This window comes from Arachis stenosperma, chromosome 1 (assembly GCF_014773155.1).
Source record: "Arachis stenosperma cultivar V10309 chromosome 1, arast.V10309.gnm1.PFL2, whole genome shotgun sequence".
Lineage (NCBI taxonomy): Eukaryota > Viridiplantae > Streptophyta > Magnoliopsida > Fabales > Fabaceae > Arachis > Arachis stenosperma.
The window spans coordinates 99,769,264-99,777,658 of record NC_080377.1 but is presented as its reverse complement, the minus strand read 5'-3'; the positions used below and the strand labels follow the sequence as shown (position 1 = coordinate 99,777,658).

Here is an 8,395-nt window from a genome sequence, read left to right as displayed (position 1 = left end):
GTTGGAGCTGTCGTGTCCGAGTCGCTAGATTTGGTGATGGTGCTGATCCTTTGTCCCTGGAGTGTGGGGGTACTTGCAAGGGACTCCGATGCTTAAGTTAGCAAGGGTATTAAGCAGATATTTAGTAGAATCAGAGTATGAGTTATACTTGGGTGCTCCAGTGTATTTATAATGGTGTGGAGTGACATTTCTGGAGATAAGATAGTTATCTTATCTTATCTTATCTTTGAGTGAGGTCATCTTATCTCCAAGAAAACCGCCTTTATCTCTATAGGCTTAGGCTGCCTTAGGATTTAGGTCGTGTTCCTCTGTTGGGGGCCCTTCTTTGGGCTTTCCTGGTGAGTCGGCCGAACTCTCTGAGAAGAGGTCAGGTCGTCCTAACCTGAAGAAGTCGGTCGCTTTGTAGAACATCCCGGGTCGGTAACTCGACCCAAGGTATGAACAATAACCAACTCAAAAGGTGTCCCAAATCAACTCAAGAGAGGAGATCTCAAACCAGTCGCTAAAGGCGGGTTGGACTTCATTGGGCATTCTATACTACCTACTAGCAACCGCTCTGAAGTCACTGTCAAAAGAGCAGTGATGATTCATTGCATTATGCTGGGAAACTGATGAGCGGATAATTTATACGCTTTTTGGCATTATTTTTAGTATGTTTCTAGTAGGATTTAGTTAGTTTTTAGTATATTTTTATTAGTTTTTAATTAAAATTCACTTTTCTGGACTTTACTATGAGTTTGTGTGTTTTTCTGTGATTTCAGGTATTTTCTGGCTGAAATTGAGGGACCTGAGCAAAAATCTGATTCAGAGACTGAAAAGGACTGCAGATGCTGTTAGATTCTGACCACCACCCTGCACTCGAAGTGGATTTTCTGGAGCTACAGAAGCCTAATTGGCGCGCTGTCAACGGCGTTGGAAAGTAGACATCCTGGGCTTTCCAGAAATAATATGATAGTCCATACTTTGCCCAAGATTTGATGGCCCAAACCGGCGTTCAAAGTCACCCTCAGAATTCCCAGCGTTAAACGCCGGAACTGGCACCAAAGTGGGAGTTAAACGCCCAAACTGGCACAAAAGCTGGCATTTAACTCCAAGAAGAGTCTCTCTACACGAAAATGCTTCAATGCTCAGCCCAAACACACACCAAATGGGCCCGGAAGTGGATTTTTATGTCATTTACTCATATTTGTAAACCTTAAGATACTAGTTCCCTATAAATAGGACCTTTTGCTATTGTATTTAGATATCTTGGTAGCTATCTTTAGTCTTATGCTATCTTAGATCATTGGGAGGCTGGCCTCACAGCCATGCCTAGACCTTGTTCTTATTAATTTTCAACGGTGGAGTTTCTACACACCATAGATTAAGGTATGGAGCTCTACTGTACCTCGAGTATTAATGCAATTACTATTGTTCTTCTATTCAATTCGTCTTGTTCTTATTCCAAGATATCACTTGTTCTTCAACTTGATGAATGTGATGATTGATGCTGTGCATAAACTTGTTATGCTACGATTTTAGGAAATTGCACGAACGGCAAAATTCCTTCCGGCAAGTGCACCGGTTATCGTCAAGTAAAAACTCACAATAGAGTGAGGTCGAATCCCACAAGGATTGGTTGAGTGAGCAATTCGGATTAGAAGTATGTTCTAGTTGAGCGGAATCAAGATTTAGATGAGAATTGCGGAATGTAAAATTGCATGAATTAAAGAGCGAGAAGCTAAATTGCTAAAATTAAAAGGGAATTGGGGTGATTGCATGAATTGAAATTGCAGAATGTAAATAGAAAAGGATAGATCAGAGATGGGGAGTTCATTGGGGTCAGGAGATATTGAAATCTCTGAATCAAAACATTTTCATCTCTTCCTCAACCAATGCATTCATTGAATTTTGCTTGGCAATCTTATATGATTGGATCCCAATCCCTTGGCTCACCAATTCTCTCTAAAAACAAACAAATTCCCAATCCCTTGGTTTAAATGTTCATAAGAAGAGATGATGCTCGATCACTGATTATACCACACAGTTTCATGAACCACAATTTGGTAGGATTACATGTCACAATATCCATCCAAACCCCAATTCAATTCACTGTGAGAAAGCTTCTCTAGCATGAATCCTCCATTCCTTTCCCAAGGTTCTGAAGGATTCCAATTATGGGTAGTTTCTTTCCCAAGACAACTACCCAATGGAGTTAGATCGAGAAGCTTTCTAACAAAATTCAAGAGAAAAGATTGAAGAAGAAGATAAAACTATTATTGATTCATTGAATTACAATAGAGCTCCCTAACCCAATGAAAGGGGTTTAGTGAGTCATAGCTCTGAATTCAATTACAAAGTATTAAAAATAGCAAAATGATCAAAAGTTCCCCAGTGTCAAAAAGTGTCAACTAACTTAAATTCTATCCTATTTATACACTTTCTAAATTGAGCTTCTGTTGCGTTTCTTGGGCTTTGAGGCTTTTCCTTGATTTCCTTTTGCTTTGGGTTTATGGTCCATAATCCTGATGAGGCTGTGATCCCATTCTGTAACATTCATTGAGCAAACTTAGTGATAAACAAGTAATGACACAAGACTCAACAATTTGAAATTCCAGACTCATCAATTCTTCAGGCCCAATCCCATAAACCATGATATTCAATTGGGTTTCATACCATAATACGTTTAAGTTGAACTTTGTGCTCAAAAGCTAACTTAAACTTCAAGATATTTGGCCCATAAACCCTTTCAAAAAGTGGCTTTTAAGTTGAAGTTTAAGTTTCAGTTTAAGGTTAAACTGAAACTTAAACGTGGAAATGGAAGAAAGCAACTATGGGTTGTGGTATGGTCGAACACGTTTAAGCCTTAGTTTAAGGTTAAAATAAAGCTTAAACTTAGAATTGAAGAAAGCAACCCTGGAGGCAATTTGTGGTCGAACACGTTTAACCTCCAGTTTAAGGTTAAACTGGAGGTTAAACGTGGGAATGAAGAAAGTAGCCCAGGAGTGTGAATGGGTCGAACACGTTTAACCTCCAGTTTAAGGTTAAACTGGAGGTTAAACGTGAGAATGAAGAAAGTGGCCCAGGAGTGTGAATGTCGAACACGTTTAAGCTCCAGTTTAACCTTAAACTGGAGCTTAAACGTGGAAATGGCTTCCTGGTGCATAATGCTTCTGGCGTTTAACCTCCAGTTTAAGGTTAAACTGGAGGTTAAACGTGGAATTGCTCCTTGGTGAGAAAAAGTGTCGAACACGTTTAACCTCCAGTTTGAGGTTAAACTGGAGGTTAAACGTGGAAATGCTCCTTTGGTTCTATTCTCATTCTGGCGTTTAACCTCCAGTTTAAGGTTAAACTGGAGGTTAAACGTGGAAATGCTTCTTAGTGCCTTTCTCATTCTGGCGTTTAACTTCCAGTTTAAGGTTAAACTGGAGGTTAAACGCCAGTTACAGCATTTCCTCCTTTCTCATGATTCTGGCGTTTAAGCTCCAGTTTAGGCTTAAACTGGAGCTTAAACTCCACATTTGATATTTCAAGCTTCTTTTATTGATTTTGTTGCTTCCTTGCCTAGCCTCTTCTTCCCTGAAACCATCCAAACAATGGCATCAAAGTCTTGCAAAATTTCATGAGAAATCATCCATTCATAGCATTCAAGTAATATGACTAAAAACTCATGGGATTTGCATCAAAATCATACTGTTTGGATGGTTCATTGCTTTGTTGTTCAATTAACCATTCTTGGTTACTTTAAGCTCAAGAAAATGCATAAAACAACTAAAACTAACAGAAAAATGCTAGTGAAACTAGCCTAAGATGCCTTGGCATCACAACACCAAACTTAATACTTGCTTGTCCCTAAGCAAGTCCTGAGTTATTTGAGAAGAAAGTATGAAACAAAAAGCAATTACATTGGCTATATTAGCAAGCAATTGAAGTTCATCAGAAGGGTTTTATGCAGAAAGTTGCAGCATCACTTTTTCATTCTTATCAGGTAGGATTATCACTTTTTTATTGCATCCATCAAACACTGCTATGGCCTCTTATTATTCTTATGTCCTTGGCACTTTTTCCTTTCTTTGTTTTTCTTTTTCTTAGAGCTCTTTTGCTCCTTGTTTGCTCAGTGTCATGTGTTGCACAAGCCTTTGGCATTTTCTTTTTCTTATCAGTGCATTACACATATCCACTACAGGCATTTTAGTTCACATTTCTTCTTGAGACATTGGTGCCCAGCACCTCTTTGTGTGACTAAATGTTTTGTATTTAGGTTGCTCTTGATAATGGACTTTTGGTTGATAATCCCGGGTTAGTTAACCCAAGTTACCAAGTGTTGAAACACTCCACAGAACCTATTCATCCAAGCAGATCCTTAATACATAAACACCACAGGCATTTGTCTCAGAAGTTCAAACCATTGGTGCCTAGCTTATTTTCTCAATTTTTTTGCTTTTTGGTTGCCCTTTTTCAATGGCTTTTTCTTCTTCTTTTTCTTTCTTTTTCATGGCCAAAGACATTTATTCATCAAGATCCATAGACAGTATTCAACTTCTACACAAAAAATGATAATTCTACACTCAATTTTCAGTGAGCTAACTAAACAATCAAGCATGCATACCACCACTTAATTCTACTTGATTTGTCACTAATTGAGCCAAGTTACTTTTGTTCAAACTTTTTTTTTAATTTTTGGAAACAGAACAAGCATGGCAAGCATTTGTTTAAGAAAGTGGAGTTATATCCAAACATCTAGGCATTCACTTTATTCAAGCAGTAAACCAACACTCATACTAACAACTTCACATTCCAGAAAGATTCAACAATTACAGTTTAAACCAGAACAAGCATGCTTTTGTTTGCCTTTTAAAGAATGGTCAAGGAACAACACCACCTTGTGAAATTTCTTGTTTTCTCTTTGTTGCCAGGAAACAATTTGATTTCTCCTTCTTCTACTAGTTATTGCATCATGTTCTTTCTAAAATCGTTGTTTCCTTTCCTGCAAAGAGTGACGAAGTTGCTTGTTTCTCAAGCACTTGAGTGGTTAGCTCAATTATGTATGGGCAAGTGTCTGAGTCTTAAGTTGGTGTGTGAACACCAAACTTAGTCTCCTACTTACTCCTCTGCTCTTTGAATCCTTGAATTTTCCTTGGAATGAAGTTGCTGCTAAGGATTTTAAGCATTTCTGTGATTGCTTAGAATGGTTGTTCCTTTCATATAATTCAAAGGTTGTTGTGTTCAGTTAATCTGTATGGTGGAACACCAAACTTAGAGTCACACATTCCCCTTTGAATTATTGATCCACAAATTCATTGTTTGGTGTGAAACACCAAACTTAATTCTTTGCAATGCACAGAAACTACTTCACCTTTTTATTGAAACAAATAAAAGAAACAGCAAAAGAGTATTACCTCAGGTTGGGTTGCCTCCCAACAAGCGCTTCTTTAACGTCACTAGCTTGACGGTTGTCCCTTGTTAGGGTGGATTGTAGTGCTTGATGTCCTCTCCTCTCACTATGGAAACATCCCCATTTGATTCCTTCATGATTTCCAAATGTTCCATAGAAAGAACTTTCCTGATTGTGAACACTTGAGGAAGCTGGGAAGGAATGGGTTTGAGGCCAGGTGGGATTGGCAGATAATGACTTGATATTACTTTATCTCCCGGAGAGAAACCTTCAGTGGGAATTTTCTTGTTTCTCCACCCTCTTGGCAATTTCTTTACAATTCTTCCCTCTCTTTTTAGGATTTCTTCGTTGACCCTTATGCTAGGAGGATCCTTCTGAGCTGTTTCTATTGATTCTTGTGGCTTCAACTCTTGTAATTCTTGTTTGCCTTCAAAGGATTGTTTTAGAGTTTCAGCTGCTGAATTGCTTTCCTCCAAACACAGATTGCTATTATCATCCTTAGGCTTTTCAGGTTCTGGTTCAGGCTCAGATGCAGGTTTAAAAACATGGAAGATGAGCTGTTCATCATGTACTCTCAAAATTAGCTCTCCTTGTTCTATATCTATGAGCGCTCTAGCAGTGGCTAGAAATGGCCTTCCCAGAATGATAGGGTGTAGGTAGCTTTCCTCCATGTCTAAAATGACAAAGTCTGTGGGGAAAAAATAATTTCCCACTTTCACCAGCACATTCTCAACTACCCCTTCAGCTTGTTTTTGAGTTTTGTCAGCCAGTTGTATGATTACATCAGTGGATCTCACCTCATTCAGTTGTAGCCTCCTCATAAGAGTCAGAGGCATCACATTTATGCTAGCTCCTAGATCACAGAATCCTCTGTCAATTTTTGTTTCCCCTATGATGCAGGGGATATGAAAACTTCCTGGGTCTGTTTTCTTAGAGACCATATCCTTCTTGATGAGTGCACTGCATTCTTTGTTCATTATTATAGTTTGTCCTCCCTTCAAAACTCTTTTCTTGCTCAGCAATTCCTTCAAATACTTGATATGTGTAGGCATCTGCTGGAGGATCTCAAGAAAGGGAATATTGATGCGGAGAGACTTAAATGTCTCTAAGAACCTTGAACATGTTTTCCCTTTTTCACCTCCTCCTAACCTCTGAGGGAATGGTGCTTTTGGTTGGTATGTTCCCAGCATGCCTTCCTTTTGCATTTCCTTGGCTTGCTCAGTTTCACTTTCCTGCTTAGCTTCTTCCACACCTTCTTTCAAGATTTCTGGCTCATTTTCTGATGGTCTGATTCCTTCTTCTTCTGAGACTTCCTTCAATATGGTGATGGCCTTGCATTCTTCCCATCTCACTCCCTTTTGTTCCCCCTTAGGATTCTTTTCAGTGTCACTAGGGAACACTGCAGTTGACTTGGGGGCCTGTTGAGATAGCTCTCCTACTCGAGACTCCATCCACTTGAGTTTTTCACCATGGCTCCTTAAGGTCGATCTCACATCTTCCCTAAAGCTTTTCAATTCGGTTATGTCTTGACTCATGGTTGCAAGCATTCCTTCTATCCTGTTTAATTGATCTTGAAATTGTTGGCTCGGATTAGGTTGGGCAGGTTGATTATTTTGGCCATGATATGGTGGTTGGGAGTAAGTGTTTTGTGTGGCTTGGTATGATCTTTGGTTGGAGTTTTGGTATGTGGAATTGTTATGTTGGTTGTGGTTGTAAGTTTTGTGGTTTTGTGGTTGGGTTTGCTGGTTTCCCCACCCAAAGTTTGGGTGGTTTTTCCATCCTGGGTTGTAAGTGTTGGAATGTGGATCATATGATTGCTTTTGTTGGTTTCCCACATAGTTGGCCTCTTCCCAATCACCTCCTTCAATGCTTACTTCCTCTTGATCTTGTGTGTGTATTGCAGCCACTTGCTTTGTGTCTAATTTCCGAGTGAGTTCTGCTAGTTGCTTGGCAAACACCTTGTTTTGGGCTAGAATTGTATCAACATGGTTCAGCTCCATGACTCCCTTAGTGTTGTGTCTCTCTGAAGCATAGTAGTATTCATTCTCAGCCACTGTCTCAATCACTTCAATGGCTTCTTCCACAGTCTTTTTCCTGTTCAATGAACCTCCTGATGAATGGTCTACAGCCTTCCTTGATTCATAAGAAAGTCCATCATAGAAAATATGCAATTGCACCCAGTCAGGGAACATGTTTGGTGGGCATTTCCTTGTCAACTCTTTGAACCTCTCCCATGCCTCGTAGAGCGTCTCACCATCTTGTTGTCTAAAAGTCTGAACCTCAGATCGAAGCCTATTGACCTTTTGTGGGGGGTAGAAATGTGCCAGAAACTTGCTCTCCACCTCATCCCAGGTTGTTAGGCTGTCCCTTGGAAATGATTCCAGCCACTTAGCTGCCTTGTCCCTAAGTGAAAATGGAAACAAGAGCAGTTTATAGGCATCTTCCTGGACTCCATTGGACTTCACAGTGTCACAAATTCTCAGGAATTTTGTGAGATGTTGGTTTGGGTCTTCATTAGCACTCCCACCAAATGAACAATGGTCCTCCACCAATGATATTAGCTGTGGTTTGAGTTCAAAATTGTTGGCCTGAATGGGTGGTTTCTGAATGCTGCTACCACAATTCCCAGAGGTTGGGTTTATATATGAACCAAGAACCCTCCTCTCAGGAATGGCATTGTTTCCATCAGCCCTCTCATGGTTGTGAAATTCTCTATCCATGTTGAGATCTTGAGCTTTCTCAAAGTTGTCCTCAGATTCTCCTTCAGATTCTTCTTCTCTCAGTACTCTCTTCCCTCTTGCTTCCCTTCTAAGTCTATGAAGGGTCCTCTCTGGTTCGGTATATGGAGGAGTTGATGTCTCTCCTCTCCTACCTGTCATACAAGAACACACCACAAGCAACAAACAAGTGGAATACTCTTGGTTAATGGAAGAGTATGGTTAGAGCAGTTGAGGAATTAATTCAAATAGTTAGTGGGTTAGTGAGTTAGTTGCTTGAAATGAAAGGCATAAGAAAGAAAAA

The 8,395-nt window shown here is 39.8% G+C and overlaps 1 non-coding gene across 1 annotated transcript; it reads left to right on the top strand.

Annotated features, from left to right (window-relative positions):
* The first annotated feature begins 7,564 nt into the window (after nt 1-7,564).
* LOC130949876 (small nucleolar RNA R71) lies at nt 7,565-7,668 on the top strand. The gene has a single exon (XR_009073479.1). It is a non-coding gene; the product is annotated as a small nucleolar RNA R71 (small nucleolar RNA).
* Nucleotides 7,669-8,395: the final 727 nt, after the last annotated feature.